General features: G+C 40.3%; 1 protein-coding gene and 1 long non-coding RNA gene across 2 annotated transcripts in view; one reads left to right on the forward strand and one right to left on the reverse strand.

Annotated features, from left to right (window-relative positions):
* The window catches only part of LOC142599426 (uncharacterized), a 31,230-nt gene extending 20,193 nt beyond the window's left edge, over positions 1–11,037 (reverse strand). Inside the window, exons 1-2 of the long non-coding RNA XR_012832989.1 lie at positions 10,923–11,037; positions 5,173–5,248 (exon numbers count right to left, since the gene is read on the reverse strand). This is a non-coding gene — a long non-coding RNA (uncharacterized LOC142599426). The remainder of the gene's footprint in view (positions 1–5,172; positions 5,249–10,922) is intronic.
* LOC104634817 (leukemia inhibitory factor receptor) overlaps positions 1–18,949 on the forward strand; it is a 90,144-nt gene that overhangs the window by 2,308 nt on the left and 68,887 nt on the right. The window lies entirely within an intron of this gene.

Consider the following 18,949-nt stretch of genomic DNA (forward strand, 5'->3'; position numbering starts at 1 on the left):
GAAGGACCTATATGGTAGGATGTTAGGGGAGGTGGGAGGAGGCAAGCTCTGTATTCCCTAGCGCATGCATGGCTTATAAAGGAAGAGGGAAAGGTTGTTTTCAACAAAGATAGTGAAGCAATGCATCCAGACTTCAAATTTTTCCCTTGCCTGTGTGTCTGAGCCATCACATCAATGCATGAAAACACTGTTCTCAAATGTCAAACTCCCATATCTCTCACCCCTTGGAAAATAGATGGGTGAGTAATTCACCTGAGACAAGGTTGGTTAAAATATAGTAAATACCAGAACACTGTGTCTGTTCCTACTTCTTATCTGGTCTGCTGTTTCAGCACATGAAAGAAACAGGGTTTAATGGCATATAAACTTCTGATGGAAGTGTGAGTCTCTTGTCATATTTTGTGTGAAGCAATTGTGATTTTCTGTCTTTGGTTTGCAAGGCAAAATCTCTTTAGCAGTCTCAACAGAAAATTATTCTTGATGCTTCAGTGTCTTGGCATTTCTAAATCAAGTCAGATGATACATTTCAAGAAGGAAGGTTGTAGTTTAACCCAAGCAAATTCAGTTCAGTGTAAGAGAAACTGTTTGAAGTTCAGTGGGTTGTATCAAAAGAGACTACAGAATAACTTAATCTAGTAATCATCTGTTAAGTGGTTTTAAGTTCAGGTCCCAGGATATTGCCAGCAGAGGAACTGTAAAACTTTGGCTTTCTGTTTAGGCTGTCCTGACATACATTACCCACAACAAAGCATTCGGCCTTTGCCTCTACAACACTGCCTTGTTCCGTGGCAGGGCCAGGAATGCAGGAATGTGGCTCCCAGCCAAGCTGGTGGGGACAGAATTCCCTCGACCTGGAGTATTTCAGCTCTCTCCACGTCTGCATCTTTTGTTCGGCACTTTATGCCATTTGTAGTGCGTGCTTCTCTGTGCTGCCCACAGCTGCTGTTCTCCCTCCTGCATCTGCCGTTCTCACACTCCCAGCCTGGGTGGCCGTGCTGGGTTTGAGCATTGTGGGCTAGCCAGGATGTGGCTACTGAAAGGGCAAACGTGGGGAAGGCCAGAGCTTGGCTATATGTACATAATATCAAGTCAGTCAATGTTCACAGGCTGAGAATACCACAGTGTTTGAGCTAAGGAAAGCTCTTTGTTTGCTTTTCCTTGCACTAGCGACTGGGTTGCTTCAGCCTACTAGAAGACTCTTTCTTTTATGCTCTGTGAACCTGACCCATCACAAATCAATTACAGAAAGCCTATAGGTTCTTCCTTCCTGCTCCTGCCAGGAAGGGCAGCTGAGAATAATTCTTGATGAATAAACTTGATAATTCCCAGAGGACTGTATTCAGTGAGCTCAAAGTTTTTCCTTCTGCTTCAAACTCTAACTAAAAGAGAGAGATGTGTTTCAGGTGAGGTATTGGTGGTAGAACAGGGCTTTTATACTTTGTCTTCACCAGTGGGCAATTCCTGACTGAATCTCTGATGTGCTCTGTAACTTTGCAAAGCACCGTCACCCAGGGTCCTCTCAGGAGGTGAAGTCTGCTGAGCATCATATGACTGCAAAGTAGCAGGGCTCCAGACTCTTGCTGATACAGAGATGGGGTTTTACGTCACAGTTCTCCCTGGAGTCTGAATGTACCAATTTCTGGGAAGTTTAGGGTTAAAGAAGTGAGTGGTTTATGCTGTTGTAAAGACAGGAACTATTGTGAATTTCTTCTGCGGCTCTGGGTCCAGATGTTAATGTTGACTGGGGCCCACCTCTCATTCTAAACTCAGTGGTAGTCTACAGAGGGATGAAATTAATCAACAAGGATTTAAATTACATCTTTTTCCAAAGCCTGTTTATACTCTGTGCTTTAATCATACTTTCATTGGGCCAGCAAATAATAACATTGTAATAACATTGTGCCAGATAAGCCACTTCAAAAACAGGAAGAAGTAGAAATTACAAACGCTGAACTGGCAGAGAAGATGACCACTAGAGATTGCCCAAATGGTGCCGCAGTGTCTGCAGACGTTTCAGGGAGACAATAGGAGACAATACAAGGGGGTAGAAACTGGTTCTGGAGGCAGAGTGTTTGTTCAGGGGATGGAGGATCACAGCCTCTGAGATGTGTATTTGATGTGCCTTATTGAAAGACATGTCTTAAAAAGTATTTAAGTATCTAAAGAGTAACTTTGGTATCTGTGGGATTTCAGATGGGAGCTGAGGATGTAGGTGCTTTTGAGATCTTCTTAGTCACCATTCTGCTGCTTTAAATACTATAAGAGTCTGGCTTTTTGAGACTGGTTTCTCAAAAGCACTTGGCTTCACTGAGGGATGAAACAATCAAACTTGAGGGATGCCCAAGACTGTGTAAGCATTGAGTAGCCTTCACTCCCATTCACACGGGTGGGGGTATGGAGATCCTGTCCTCTGCCTCATGGCCCGTTACTTAAAATCCCTAGGCCCAAAGGTAAGCTTTGACCTACATGAGATTGCTCCAATAAGTGATGGTTTGTTGCCAGCTTTTTAATTTCCTTTCCACCTTGCAAGAGTGTTGTGATACATAATTTGAGTTTGCAAATTGCTCTGGCAGGAAAGCACTCTGACAAGCAATATGTTGTGTACTGCAGAGTTTGGTTTTAGTCCAAAGACACAGAAAGGCAGTAGGAAGGAGGCCAGAATTTTATTTAATCCTCTGTATTTCTGAATCCATGCAGAATGCAGCTAGATGGGCCCAGAAATCTCCATATGTTGGACAACCTGTGAATATGCTTAGTTGCTGGTTTTTTAAACTGTATTGGAATTTTTCTCATGCCATTGTCTCTTGCAGGTCCAACACATTTAGCATCTGCAGTCTGAGAGAGGAGCAGCAGTGAAGTTCAGGCTGAATAATGCAGATTGAAGAGATGCCTCTAGGTATCAAGGGTGGCTAAGACCTAGCACCTTCACTTCTTTAGATATGTGTGACTGCAACAAGTGGAGTAATTCACAAGGCATGGGAAAGGATACTTAGTTCACTGTAGTGTGTATAGTGGGGGAGATAAGAATGTTTGTGCAAGAAAAATACACAGCAAACACAGCAGTGTCTACAGCAAACAACCTCTGACTCACTATATGGTTATTAGCTAACAACTTCAAATTTCCTCTTAGTTAAAGGGAGAACGTTAAAAGTTTGGAGTTTGTACATTTAACGGGGCTTACAAGGTGTGCTTAAACTGCTTATGGAGCATGGATATCCAAGGACTGGCTGCTTTTTATGCTAATTCAAACACTTGGTGCTGCTTTGATTTTGTGGTTAGCCAGTCCCAACTATTAAATGCAAGGAGAGAGCTGCTGCTAGCAGTTGAATCTTCTGCTATTCGCTAGCTGGCAGGATGATGGAGGGCTTGGGCAAGAGAAGGAAACCTGGTGTGTTGGGCAAGAGAAGGAAGCCTGATCTGTTGCCTTTCTTCTCAGCTTTGAAGAGCCCACATGATTTGTAGCACATATCATGGTCACTTTATAAAGAGAAATTTTCTTTGACAGGAAGATCAGAGATGAGTGGGCTTATACATGGGAACCAATACATACAGACATGTATATTATCATGGAATTAAAGTGTGTGTGTATACACATATGCATGTGTGTGTGCATATGCACACACATAAAAGCAACAGTGTGACAATGTCTTTGCAAGGAAAAGCAGGGAGGAATTCATAGCTATCTACAATACAGATGTCTACAGCTGAGCTAGTCACTCCACACTTCCTCACAGCCAGTGGTGAGAAACAGGCACTTAGCAGAGCACAGTTCATCTTATCATCTAAAATTAATTACATTTTTTAAAGGCTGGTTTCCTCCATTATCTGTAAAGTAGCATAGGGCAACATCTTCAGCTGCAGAGATCCATGTTGCAGAGCTATAATGTGAAGTGAGATGAATCCCACTTTTCCTGTCTGAGCTCTCCAGAGTATTCCACGTACACTTTACCATATTACATGTTGCTTACAAAGCTTTTTGTGTGACCTGAGTGTCCACTTGCCAAAAGCCAATGACTAAACCTGACCTGAATCCACCCGAGAATTATAACGGATTTCTGCACACAACCGCCCCAGTATTTATTACAGTGCGTAGTAGTTTCTCAAATGCACTCTTCAGTCTAAGAGATCTTCAGTTTTTGGAGGCTTCTTTTTTGAATTAAGTTTGTTTATTGATCTAGATTATAACATGATCGCACAAACAGTACTGTTAGCACAATAAAAAGAGCTCTGTGCCATGGCATGGGGCAATGGACAAGAATCTCTTAAGCCAATATTTCTGCTAAAAATTGTTAGGACAGAAAGTGTGAAGGACTAGTTTGGCACACAGTTGTTACAAGCTGAATGAGTTTACTTCATCAGTAAAATAAGTAGAGTAGGTACTTGTCTCCTGCATAAACACCTGGCTAGAATGATAGATGTCACTCCCCAGGAGGAGTTAAATAAACTGTGTGATGTAAATGTTCACATTTCAGTAGCATCTACACTGACCACAGTTTTGCATGACATAAGGTGCATCTCTGAGATGCTTAGGACAGTTCAGGTCCAAATTATGTGGAGAAAATATCAGATGACACCAGCCTGGTAATACGTCTTTTGCTTATTCATGCATAACGATGTAGGTGGAACACAGGGATTTCCTGAGGTATACACAGATTCACCCTACCTAGCTTCAGATGCTGAGATGCCCAAGTCAGAAGTCTAGCTGTCTTAACTCACTGTGGAGTTAGTGTGGAGAGAGAAAGGGGCATCCCCAGAGATCGATTCAGATTCAGATTTAAATTGCTCTCCATAGGTGCCTCTCTTCACTGACTATAGAAGGATATAATAGATAGAATAACTAATCACCAGATGTAGGTGCTCCATTTAAATGGATGAAGGTAGGTGCTATTTCTGTCAGCTGCTTAGAAGTCACTGTATGGCATTCATAGGTTCCACAGCAAGTCCAGATTCAGATCTGCGTTTGGTATGTCAAGGGAAGAGCATGTTTTTCCCTAGTTACTCAAGCACAGATTTATCAGTCAGCAGCATGTTGCTGTGTTTGCTGATAATCTCAAGATCTCTTTCCTGAGAGTGCTGACAGAGGGGTACGTGGTGTAGATTTGCAGGCTGTCCTAGCTAGAGAGAACAGTACTTACAAACAATTCATTAACTACACTTGCATTAGGTACTTACACAGCGGATGTTTACTGGCTGTCTTGGCTGGAGTTGTAATAGCAAGTGGTTGCCAGGAGGCAGGAATGGATTAATCCTAAAGAGAAAGGAAGGAGAGAGAATCAGCTTTTCAAAGGGAAAAGTTTTTGTCCCTTTAAAAAGAGTCACCTGCAAGTACTCTGTCATCTGAAAAAAGCCTATGACATCCAGTTAACCAGATCAAACCTGCTGCAGGTGCTAGGGAAAATTTGAAGGTGTGGCACTTGGTATTCATAGATCAAACCTGCAGGATGCTACTTTCATGCCTTTAGTTTTGATGGCACAGTTGAAAAAAACAAAACAAAACAAAACAAAACAAAACAAAACAAAACAAAACCAAAAGAACCTGTCCTGGCTAACATTGCAAAGAATGAACATCTACTAGACTGACTTGTGAAACATGATATGTTGGCAGGATTTAATGCATTGGACCTAGGAACATGTTTTCCATTTTGATAAATCCTATAACCAGTTTCAATCAAAAGGTTAAGCTATCCTATTTGGAAACACGTACCATGTTTTCTCTGTTATTCTTGGAAATTTTGTAAAGAGCATTTACAATGAAGAAGTAGGTGAACTTTCTGCAAAATAGTCTTTTCAAAGCAAGAATATTCTCAGAGGCAATTTTGTGACATGGCGGGGGAGGCCGTTGAGGGTTTTTTTTGGGGGGGGTGCAGGGTATTTGGTGGGGTTTGGGAGAAGTATGTTGGTTGGTTAGTTTTTTAAAGGGATTCTACAGTGTTGGAGAGTAGACCACTCCATCAGGGGTTGGAAGGCACTTTAATCCTCCCTTCCACTGTTGAAATGAATTAAAAGGGAATTCTAGAAACCCTACCTCTTTCAGCATGTTTGTGATGGGAAGCAGGACTTCACTGACCTCATAGGGTGCTCTTTGCTATTGCTGAAAATAAAAAAGCCTTGTGCAATAGTTGGTAGAACCTGCATGCAGCTACTGGAGAGAGTTCAGAGAAGGACCACTAAGGTGATTAATGGATTAGAGCATCCCTTCTCTGAGGAAAGGCTGAGAGAGCTGGGGCTGTTCAGCCTAGAGAAGAGAAGGCTCTGCGGGGATCTCATCAATGTGTCTGAAGGCAGGCTGTAAAGAAGATGTAGCCAGGCTTTTTCCAGAGATGCCCAGTGACAGGACCAGAGCCAATAGGCACAAACAGAAACATGGGAGGTTCCAACAGGAAACACTTTACCATTTTACTGTGAAGGTGACTGAGCACAGGAACAGGTTCCCCAGAGACGTGGTGGAGTCTCCAATCTTGGAGACTTTAACAGCCATCTGGACGTGGTCCTGGGCAACTGATGACCTGCTTGAGCAGGGGGGTTGGACCAGATGACCTCCAGAGGTCCCTTCCAACCCCTACCATTCTGAGATTCTGTATATGCAGGCCTGGAGAGCATCTATGGATTTGTGGTTGTCAAAGCTCAAGGCAAGGAAGCTGCCCCTGCACATGTAAGAGGACGTTAACGAGGAAGAGATCACTTCCAGCTTATCTTCGGATGTCACTGTCCTCGCAAACAGTTGAGGAATTAACACACACAGTAGCACTAACACTCGCAGGACGTGGGGTCTGTGCACCAAGCTGAGCCACATGCCTCCTGGGCAAGAGGAATAGCTGAGAAAAATTGTTTCACTGTTACCGATGCTTGTTTGCATACCCTTGAATTAGCTTGCTTTGGCTTCTTTCCAACACCAGTACCCAGCTGCCAGCAACCTGGTTTGGGTTCGGCTCTGTCGATCTTTTGTTTACTTTTTATTTTAAATGTCATAGACCCAGAAGGTTAAAAAAGCAAGGGAGAAAACAAGTTTAATAATAAGAATGAATAAAAGTTAAGTAGATTTTCTTTCATATGTGGGATGTGGATGTTCATAACCAAGGGTGTTTGGTAAACACCTGGTCTATATTCTCCTTCTACATCATGCTTGAGAGAAACCCCATGCATGTAGGTTGCTCCTCCTTCTCAAAAGAGACAGTCTGTGATCCAGGACACATAGCACTAAGGAGTCCTGCTGGCTTTTGTGAGTGACCCTAGATCCTTTCCATAGCCTTTCCCTTGCAAATTCATCAGATAAAATAATAAGCCATAATTGTGCCTATTTAATATGAAAAAATAGTTTTCATAAAGCTTTCAAGTAAGTTGACATTCTATTTGTTTAGACTCAACAGGAGAAAAGAGATTATGTGAAAATTACCTAGGCCTAAATAATTTTTGGGATTTTGGGAACACCCTGGTATGAGGGTGTAACAGTCTTTTTACTGAGCAGAAGCAGAATAAAAATGGTGGAAGACCTCAGATATTTATGGGTGAAATAACCTCCAGGTGCTGAACCCAAACAGTCCTGGAAAAACACAACTCTGCTTTCATGGTCAGTTGCTCTCAGAGTTACAGTTTTCGTGCTCCTTGATCATATCTATATCCTTTGCTACAACAGGATCTTTTCAGCATGATACACAGCCCACGTTGTATTCAAAGACCTTCCCAAGCAGTTGCAGCAGGGTTCCCTAATATGGAAAGTGTGTTTTAAGAGTGGGCAGAAAATGAAAATGTTATGCGGTCCAGAGTCCTCTGTTTTCAAACCTAATCTTGTTGATATATATATAATGTGCCAAATCTGGTCCCTCTGTATGAACTGAGAACTGTAAAGTTACTATGATTTGTGTAGGGTAAATGCTTCCTGTTGGCATTTTAAAGAATACAGTGGTAGGCTTAAAATAATGCACCAGCCCAAGAAGTTCTTTAAATAGCACAGGAAATGTGATGAACTCTGAGTCCACCAGTGACAACACAGGAAAAGGAAAGCCAGCGATCAGATAAGACTTTGGTAGCAGGAATGATGGTGGGATAATTTATTCCTCCAGAGGTTATTGCATGTTTGATACAGGTAAACTCTCACTAATAAAGAGGATATTCTACCATGATGGGTTATATTGTCCTAATTATGGAGCTGTTTCTGTGGTAACAGAGAAACCACATTTACCTTGGTTTTGATGGCTTACTGCATGTATATCCTTAATAGTACACTTCCAGAGAAATAAGCAGAAAGCGAACAGTGATTTGTAGAAAACGGACAACACAGGAACATTGTTTGTCCTGCTGCCTAGCTTGAACACACTGGCAAAATACAAGTTGGTAAGAAGATAATTCTGGCTACTGTTTAAAGAAATTTCCCTTATAAACTCAGAGCTTTGAGCTCCAATGTCCTTGATATGCTGGACAGAAAAACTTGCTATCAGACAACACAATTACTTATAGTTTTAATTATAGTCCTACAACTAGAACAGTATTCCACATTGGGGGGGGAAGCCTTATTCTTATTATTGATACATTGTTGCTATTAACAATTACTGCAGAGTCCAGCTCCCTCCCCTTTGTCTGTTGATTTATGTGGGTGTTGCCTCACAGAATTAGTTGATAATCTCATTATAGCTAATCCTGTTTGCTCCTTCTACAAAACAATCTTGCCATGACTGGCAGAGCTCCCTTTTGTTCCTATTTCTCTTTCTCCTCAGTTATTTCAAAGATATTCTCTAAAAAGCATGGACTTTCAGAGTGAATGCTTATCCTGTTTACTGGCCATAATTCCACCCTATTCGCCTCCCCGCCCTCTCCCTTTCAATAAATATTTTCTTTGAGCTAAACAGTGTACAAATATTAGCTGTAGCTCCTTCATGTTCATTTCACATAATTGCACTATTCTGAAGAAATTAAAGCTTCTCAAATTACGTTTGGGGTTTACATTATTTTTTATGCCTTTAAAAAGTGGTGTCCCTTACAAGGTTTCTTTATGGGCAACAAAGTAAAGAAGACTCAAAGCTGCAATTGCCTACATATATTTTTGGTACTTGGATACTAAGTTGCTTAATAAGGTAGATTCACTTAAGCCAGGATATTTCTAAAGCATAACTAATCACGAGTATATTTTTGGTGACTAGCAGCTCTTAATGAGGTTACTAAAAGCATGTAAAGTTGTTAAGGTGAATACAAGAATTAGGAGCATGCGCACAGTAAGCATAACTCTAAACAGCAGTTGTAAAGCAAGGTGAGAACCATAACCACATCTACCTATTTACCTTGTTATGTGCTAACTGCATTCAACTATAGCATTCCTGGCTTGATGATGATTTGCACAGATATGCTTCATATTTTTTGTTTTCCTTATTTAGCGCTTGTGAGAGGTGCTAAGGAAAATGAAGACTTTGTGCTTATTTATATGACCTAGACAGTGAATAAACCCATTTCCTGAGTTTGTTTTAATCAAATAATCCTATTCGGAAAGGATTACTTTCAGAAGTACTTCAGTACACCCTATTTAGCACAATAGGTTTTGGAGATAAAGAAGGGTCACAAATTTCTTAATAGTACCTTTTATACAGTTCCAACAGGTTTAATATAGTTAGTTACACTGTAGTTCTTTATCATTAGTTGTGATAGAATTGCTACACTAAATGGGTCAAGAATTGTAGGGGAAAGTAATGTCTCATTTTGATTCAGCCTGGGAAAAGCAGATAAGCTTTTTGGGCATGTAATTGAGTTGAACTTTTGGACCAAGAAGTACACAATAAGACTATTTACGGCCTTAACACTACATACATCTTAGTTTTATTGTGCATGAGAAAACAATTTCAGCATAGTTACACAAGCTGCAGTTCCATCATCTTCTAGTATCCAATATCTCAAGACTGTCTGCCCAGAACTGCCACACAAGGCAATAAGCATTGTTCATTCCCTATAATTATTTTGCATTCAACAACACCTTGAGGCTTTGATCAGGATCCATTAAACAGACAATCATCAACACCAGCAACGTTTTCTGTCTAAATAGGAAAGATCACCCGATTATGACAATGCAGAATCTCACTGAAGGAGAAGGGAAAATGTCTCAGCACAGCCTCTAAAGTCACAGCAATTAAATTTATGAGGACAATTAAGTGCCTATATATTAGGGTCCATATTTCAGTACCATATTACCAATAAGAACTTCTACAGCAGAGTCAGTTGCATGTAGCTGTCTAGCTGCTTAAAATCTTTGACTTCCTGCCTTTAATATTTCTGAGCCTTCTACCATTAGGCATTAGCCTCTGCATTGGGCTTCACTCAAACGTCAGGCAGCAAGAGGAGGTGCCTGTAAATGGAAGAATTGGTTTACATCCTTACTCCAAATTGTTTAAAGAAGAAAGAATTTAAATCTATTCCTGCCATCCCCCAGCTGAGCACCCTTGTCAATGCCTTCTAAAGTGCATATTTTAGACTAGTAGATATTTTATACTGTTCAAGTTTTTCTACTTCTCATAAAATGCTGAAATACCTGCTTGGAGCAGGTACAGGAATCCCAGTGCTCCAGAATTGTGTCCTAAGCATCGAGAGACAGAAGCAGTTCTCTTTTTCTTGCCCAAAGACTATTTCAATAATTTGTGTGGAGAGAGATAATTTCTACAGGAGGAATGGAAGAAAATTACCCCATTTGACATAGGAAAAAACTGCTCTCAGATTTGAACCAGAGGAGATCCCAGGTCACAGTCTAGGTGCTTTAATTAACTGGCTACTAAATTATTAATGGAGACCATATTTTCATGACAGCAGCTGATCTGGAAACAAATGGATCCAGCTGAGATACTGATGAGCAGAAATAGGAGGTACACACACACAGACTCTCCCATCATGTCATAGGAAACATGTCCCACTAAATGGTACCAGTGTGGGAGAGAAGGAGGCTTCCTTACCAGCCCAGTAAATACACATCCTCTTATTGTTTCCTCTTGGGCATGTCTAAGCAGCTCCAGTACTCCTGGCTCTGCGTGTTGGCTTCTGGACCTCCAGTTCTTAGGTCTGCCACAGGCAAAAGATGTTGGGTGTTCAACCAAAGCCTGTTATTTCTGTCTAGATGAAGAAGGAGTTACACATTCTCAGTGATGAGTGTTGTAGTATTCAGCATCAGTGATGTCCTCAAAGATTTACAGCTGTGGAGGTATGTAAAACTGAGCCCAGATCCATTTTCCATGCTAGTGTCTTGTTCTTTACAAGGTCTCTTTTCCTCTACTCATCTGTTGCCCTATGGAAATTATTAAACTAGAGGTGACAGATTTGCAATCAAGTATCTTCTGTGGTGATATTACAGTATAATAATTTACAATAAGAATCCATTAGAAATGCATCTATTAAAATGACATAGGAAGTGTCCCAAGTACTTACCTGTTTCAGAATTTTCCTTGGTTTCACTGGTTTCTCTCCTTTAAAATCTGAGAGCTTTTGTAGTGCAGAACGTTAGCAAAGCATATTCCCTGGGTACTTCATGATGTTGGCCTGTGAGGTAAAGGCTTTTTCAGACAGCTGCTCTGCCTTCTGCTGCCCTTCTTGCTAATCCTAGCCTGTTTACCTCATCTCTGTTTACTTTTACCTGCAGGAGTCTTGCAAAACTCTGCACAGTTGGGCAGTTCAGGGACAGAGCCAAGGAAACATGCGAATATCCTCTCCAATTCAAGCCTGGGAGACAAATACAGAGAGTCACTCTCCATGTGCATCTTTGAGGTATAACTTGGTTCAGGCTACTGAGTGCTCTGTAGGAGGACTTCGTAAAATCTTCTGTATCTCACAGGACCATTATCAGTTTTGAGATAATGATGCAGCAGGGCATTTCGGAATAAAGCTATGTTTTAATTCTACTCTCAAATCCATCTGTGTTCAACAAAGAAACTAAATATCCACTCACATTAAAACTTGCTTATATAATTTGCTGAATCAATCCTTTACAGGTGGTCTGCTTTTTCTTCAATGCTTCACTTCCTACTTCATTGTAGCTGTGATCCTAGCATCTCAACAGTGGGAAAGTATGGCTATGCCCTAGTATTACAAACAATGGAATTTGAGATAAACACATTCTGAGGAGAAATTCTAAGTCACAGTTTCCTTTTAATAGTCAAATTAGACCTGCAGTGGCAATACCACCCTGCAGATACACATAGTTAGTCATAGACATATAGACAGATATCCAGAGAAAGGGCATTCATGCTGGTTTTACTTAAAAGGACACGTAGGGGTTTTTTGCTTTACAGGAATTCCCGCAGACTTCTAGACGCGACATTGATGAGAGCATGCTGTCTCTTGCCTAAACAATTTCAATTGATTTTATTAAGAAAAAGGAATCTTGGAATAACATCTGCTGTAAAAGACAATATCTCTCTTTCTTATTCTGACATAATAAGTGCTGACAGAAAAGAGCATAGAAGTATATCTTCTGTAAGATGTCTCAAAGTCTCTGACAGCTGCATTCAGTGCTGTGTCTGGGCTCTAATTTTCAAAGGAGTGCAAGGACATAGGTACTCAAATTCTGTGTGAGTTGGGGCCTTTGTTTTTTAGGTGCCTTTGAAGTTTAGACTTACTGTTTGCTGCAAGAAATACTCTTTGCTGCCTGGTAATACTTACCAGACATACAAGGAAGTTTGATACCCAGGCCAGGAGTACTCCAAACTATGGTGCAGCAAATATAGAATGACATGGACATGATAGCCTTGTTAATAAATTTTATGAAATCCATGCTGGTTTACTCAGACAAGGCAATCAAGAGCTTAATGGTAATAAACTTGATGGTGAGTGGTGCCATAGCCATGGAAAGAGAGGTATCATTCCCAGGTGGTCCTTAAGGGCTCTACCAAGTGGAGGAAAAGATGCACAAGGCTACTTCTGCTTCTTAAGAAGGAGTATCACTGTTTATTGTGGCAGCAAAAGTGCTGGAAGAAGGTCAAGGAGGATGAGATTGTGTCTCTCTATATCTCCACTGATATATTATCAGTCCACTGAAATTATATTGTCAACTTCTCTAAGCTTTGATGGCAAAACCAAGCAAACTGGCTGTATCTTGAGCTAGTGAAACGTCCAGTACATTAGGAATAAACAAATGTGTCCACAGCAAAGAAATACCTAACATAAAAGATTAATTCTGTGCTGATTGTGATAATAGTCTTCAAGAATCTTGCAAAGTGTGGCACCAAAATAGTGGTGGATCTCTGCAATACAAAAGTAGAAAAGGAAGATGTGGAAGACAGTGAGAGGAGTCTAATAATTATCATGTAACAATTAACAATGACATGAGATTAACTGTGTTTGTCACAGTTAAGGATACAGTTGAACAGCACAGAAAGTTTCTTAATAAAAATGTTCTCAAGCATATTCCTTTATCTACAAAGGTGGTTCCTGGTAATCAAATTTCATATTTTCTCTCAATATGGAAGCAAAAGATTGGAAGCATAAGAGCTGATCATAGAGTGACAGCACAAAAGTGATAAGAAAATTCAGTAGACAAGTTACAGCCATAACACAGCATCCTGGAGGTATCTGAAAGACAGGCTGGAATATGTGGCAATTAAAACCAAGCTTCAGGAGATATCATGACTGAACAAAAGAAGATAATTTAGAAGAATTCTAAGTATAAGGAACAAGGTATCACTGAACAGCTCATGGAAGAGTAACTGGAGACAGACATGCAACAGTGAGAATGTAACTTCCAAGCTCATCTCGTGCTACGAGTGACAAGACCAAAAAGAGACCTAACGGACCATGCAGAGTTTGTATGATTTTGCAGACCAAATGGAGCAAGAGGAAAATGCAAATAATGTGGGAGGATTTTATGAGAGCTACAACACATGGAGACAAGAAGATCAACTGTGAGTGTGATAAAGAACAGAATTCAAGAATACAATTATGGACAGAGGGAGGGAATATTGGGAATTTTAGAACTGAATTATTGAAACTGGAGAGATGATGGAAAGGACTTTGTAGGATGGTGGGATAAGATAACTACACAAACTGACTTTGTTGGACTGAAAATAGTATTTCTCCAGCATTTTTTAAAGTATAATGAAATAGACAGTAGTAAGTATCACAAAACTTCTTGCTCATTACAATTCATAAATTCCCATTTGTGACTTTTTATATACTCATCCCTTGCACAGAAGAGATAACAGCTGAATAGCAATGTGGTTTCTGGAAAATAAAGAGTAGACAGAAAGATTGACTTTTGATGTCTTCTTAAGGTGTCCTGGGAATCATGGCACAATTACAAAATTTGCTGGAGGAACTGAAATTAGATGATCTTCACCAGTTCTTCTGACGTTACTAATGATTTTGGTGCCTACAGAAGAAAGAAAATAAGGTACAAAGGATAACTGGAGACTTCAAGGAGGTAGAAAGAAAATTGGACTTGAGATAAATAAAGATAAGACCAACTACTGACTTTAATCTGACAAGAGGATTTTAGACAAGGTCCTCTAGCAGCTGATAATTGGAGATACCAAAACTTTTGTAGCTGAAGAAGCTCAGAGCATTGACAATCAGAATATCAGTGAGAACACTGATATTAATGCCAGTCTTAGGAGATAAATGAAGTAGCAATGTTTGTTCCTTTATTTTAAAATCAGAAGACCAGAGTTTAGGACATACCAGATCATTGTAATACATTATGTTTTACATAGAAGTCACACCTTACTAAAAAAGACAAAGAAAGAAACTAAGTAACTTCAGAAATAAAATACTGCTCAAGGATGTGTGAGTAAGAACTAATTAGGAATGATGGGGGAGTCAATAAAGAACATGAATAGCGATTCAGTGGGTAAAGTGTGTGGTTAGAATGACACACGACAGACCAAGAAGCATCTGGGGAAAGCCCTTCCACTGCTGCTTGAGGCTGGTCAATCAAAATGAAGCCAAGTGGAAACAGTAAGTTGAAATGATGTTCTTAACACATGTGACCAGCAACACAAAAAAATGTGCCCTAACAGAAGGAGTTGGGGGCAAATTGAGGAGCCATGAGTCATCGTGATCTCTACAGCCATGAAGAGGGGAAGGAAGCAAGTACACAGGAACGAAATGGACCACCAGCAGAGAGAGTTGTGCTTTGCAGGCGTAGCCACATGCAATAAGAGACAGCCGTGTAACAGACAAGTACACTGTGATTATGGTCTGCCCAAGGGTGAGCAAACCAAGTTGTAAGCCATATCACCATTTACATCGTTCCTGAGTTTACTCATCTAGATCTCAAAACAAACAAAAGATGAGCCTCATATTTTAAGAGGTTCTACTTCAGCTTGAACAGAAGTTTGAACATATTCCCTGAGTCCAAAAAGATGTGGGGAATGTCCAGCTGCTGCTAATGCCAGTGCCTCTGAGGTGAAAGTGAGCTGGGTTGTAGGTGCTTACAATGCACGCTGTACTGCTGGGCTAGCCACACACAATATTGAAAGGAATAACAAAAATTGGCATGTAGCTTACTGCTCATTTGTAATACGCTGCAGAAGCTGTGCAAGAAGCTAATTTGCCCAGAATTATCAAGCAGGTTGTGGATTTCAAGATATTTAATTGCCATTATGAAAGAAAAATCTTTGCCACTTATTTTCTGGAGACTCTATCTTTTTGCCTAAGTATTTGAAAATGCACTACTGCATAGTGAAAAATCATGCTCCTGCTTCTTGCATTTAAAACATTATCCCTGGAGCCAAATGATACCTCTGTAGCAATTTGAACTATTAGCGAAGCAGTTACGTTGTAATTTTTCTAATACAGCAAGGCCACATTCTTGAAATCAGGACAAACAGAGGTTTTTTTCCTTGAAGAGCATGTGTAAGTTTTGGACGTTCATGTGTGAGGATGCTTCCCAAGGTGCCTAAAGCAGGTGCTTATTTTATTTCTTGTCTGCTCCAATGCAGCTAACCACCAGTGATTCCCAGACTCTTCATTCTGTATGATTTCATGGAACTGCAAAGAAAGTCTCATGGTTGGGCTTGGAAATCTAGAGAAGGCTATTTCCCTCCTATAAGTGATTTTATAACAGAATTATTTTTAACTAGCAGTTTTCTTCTATCTACAATTGAAAACAGAAATAAAAGATACACTTGTGCCTTCTGGGAAGAGTCAGTGGCACAGAGATAAAAGAAATTATTTTACAAATATCTTCCAGATTTTAAGGCTGAGTGCATCAAATGTGACCATACAAGCCAAACTGAATTTGAAGCTAAATCTGTATTTTAAGAATACAAAAACAACTTGGGGTGAGTCACTGGGGAGGCAAAAGTAACCACAAAGTTTGTGCACAGTCTATACAGTGAGCTTGACATAGTTTCTGAAACCTTTAATTTCTGTTGGTTTAGGGGAACTAAACACATCCTTTAAACAAAATGCCGTGTTTTTGCAAAGTTTATGCTACGTTACTGAGGACATTAACTCTTCAGTGCTGTAATGTCAGCGAATGTGGGAAGGATACTACTGAAAACTTGCACATAGGTCGCCTTGGAAATGGATGTCTGAACTACAGGCCTGCAAAATATTAGCTGAAGAGAAGGAATTTTTTAATCTTTTTTCCTACTGGAGAGAATCCAGCGGAGGGCTACAAGGATGTTGAGGGGACTGGAGCATCTCTTGTATGAGGAAAGGCTGAGAGAGCTGGGGCTGTTCAGTCTGGAGAAGAGAAGCCTGAGAGGGGATCTGATCAACGCTTATAAATAAAGGGTGGATGTCTCGAGGAAGGGGCCAGACTCTTTCCAGTGGTGCCCAGTGACAGGACAAGGGGCAACAGGCACAAACTGGAACACAGGAAGTTCCATCTGAACATGAGGAAAAATTTCTTCACTTTGAGGGTGATAGAGCACTGGGACAGGCTGCCCAGAGAGGTTGTGGAGTCTCCTTCTCTGGAGATATTCAAAACCTGCCTGGATGTGATCCTGTGCAACCTGCTCTAGGTGATCCTGCTCTAGCAGAGGGTTGGGCTAGATGATCTCCAGAGGTCCCTTCCAACCCCCATCATTCTGGGATTCTGGGATACTGGGCTTTGCCTGAGCCGTGAGTGCACTATCCCCTCTCTTCAGAAGGGGAATGAAAGTCTTTCACACATATTACTTCATAAGTGGAAAGCCTGTATAAACTTTTGTCAACAACTCACCAAGACTGTGTCAACTTGAACTTAAGTTTCAGTGTTTTTTATTGGGATTATTCAGAGTATATCCTATATTTTCAGTGCCATAAGTACTTAAAAGTATAAGTGCGTCTCTGTCTTGTGTAGACTGAAAAAGAAATAGTTACCTAAAGTGTCCTACACATTTGGCTCAATGAAACTGCATGTACGAGGTAGGTAATTCCTAAAGCAGTGTGTATGACAGGGGCAATAGATGTCTTTTTCACCCTTTCTGTGAAAGCTAAGTCACTCTGTAGAAAGACTTCAAGTCTCATCAAGCAAGAAAAAGACTGAATTAGTGCCTGAAGTGCAATAATTGAGGCACTTTCATGGACTAATGGAAACCTGGGTTCTTGTACTGCTTAAAGAACTACTTATGTAAAACAGTGACTGGATTCAGTGCCAGCACAGTCCTTGCAGCAGGGCTTAGAATTCAGATCTCGCTTCTCTTACAAGTACCCAACTTAACACATTTAAAATGTCATTCTCATCATCTCCCCCTATTTTAGTAGGTATTGGGACAAATCTGTCTCATTCATGTTTTGCATTGGCTATCTTTAGGAATCTTTTGCAATGAGAACACTGACCTAAGGCAGTTCCTTGCACTCAGAGCTGAGAGAATCAGTTATGAAAACTAAATGCTCAAGGGCGAGGCCATGTCTGACTTTGAAAGAAGTAGATATTGGAAGCCAGGCTTTCCAAAAACTCATTCAAAGCCTCTTCTAGGCTCAGGTCTGTTTATCTCAGTAGGCATGGGAAAATAGCTCACAGCATCTGGAACAGAGTAATTTCCTGCAAACTAATATTCAAAATTGTAAACCTACACTCATGTATTGTTACTACATGTACGACCCTCTTGCTTATAAAGTTCTGCGAGTTAAGGATAAGACTGAGAGAAAATGATACAGATGCTGTTTAGAGTACAGGAGGAAATATGCTGAAATAGGTCATTATTTGGCTATTATCTATGTAATGCAGGGGCCAAAAATGTTGAAAACAGATTATTTCTCCCTGTGTATATTGAGGAAGAAAAGGTTACCCAAGGTTTTCTATGCATTTGGCTCAAGGATGCTGCAATACAAGAACATGTGATTTGTTAGGGAAATCCTATGTGACTCTTCTACCGAAGCTAACCAAGTAAACAAGAAGTGAGCTGGAACTTTCTGTACAAGGACTTTTACTGGAATCGTTCGGAAGCTTTTGAATATACTCAGGCTTCCTCGGGAGGTTCCCTCTGTGTTAGAACTGTTGCTGCAGGCATCATCTCTCAAACAAATGAACTTTGAACAACTTAACATTTTGGATTTCAGAAAAGGGTTTTCACCCCTTTAGAAGTTCAGGGTCATGTCATCATAGTGGTTTCTATGTAAGTTGATAGACTTTTACAAAATATGCTCTATCCTGACTATTTTTTAAAGGAAAGAAATAGCATAACCTTCATTTAATAAACTTTTGACCATAACAATCTTGCTGATAATCCTCATGCACAATATGAGTATCTTTATAAGGCCAGGTCATCTTTTTGCATACCTCCATATGTGGCTTTTCAGACATTCAAGCTGGCATCTGTCTCTGTCATTAAGTCTAAAATGAATCAAAATTTCCTATCTTATTCTAAGCCTTCATCTATGAAAACCACCAGTGTAGTTCTTTTCTTGACTCCAATGAAAAGCATATGGGCATCACTGAATGCTGAAAGCTCAAGTCTATCATAATCAAATTATGTTTCTCAGGAGAAGTCAATGTCAAAGTGTTCTTAAAAATTCGCAAGCAGAAGACATAAAGGGTATGATTATTGCTGAAGAAGTTTTA

The sequence above is a fragment of the Balearica regulorum genome, chromosome Z (genome assembly GCF_011004875.1).
Source record: "Balearica regulorum gibbericeps isolate bBalReg1 chromosome Z, bBalReg1.pri, whole genome shotgun sequence".
NCBI lineage: Eukaryota > Metazoa > Chordata > Aves > Gruiformes > Gruidae > Balearica > Balearica regulorum.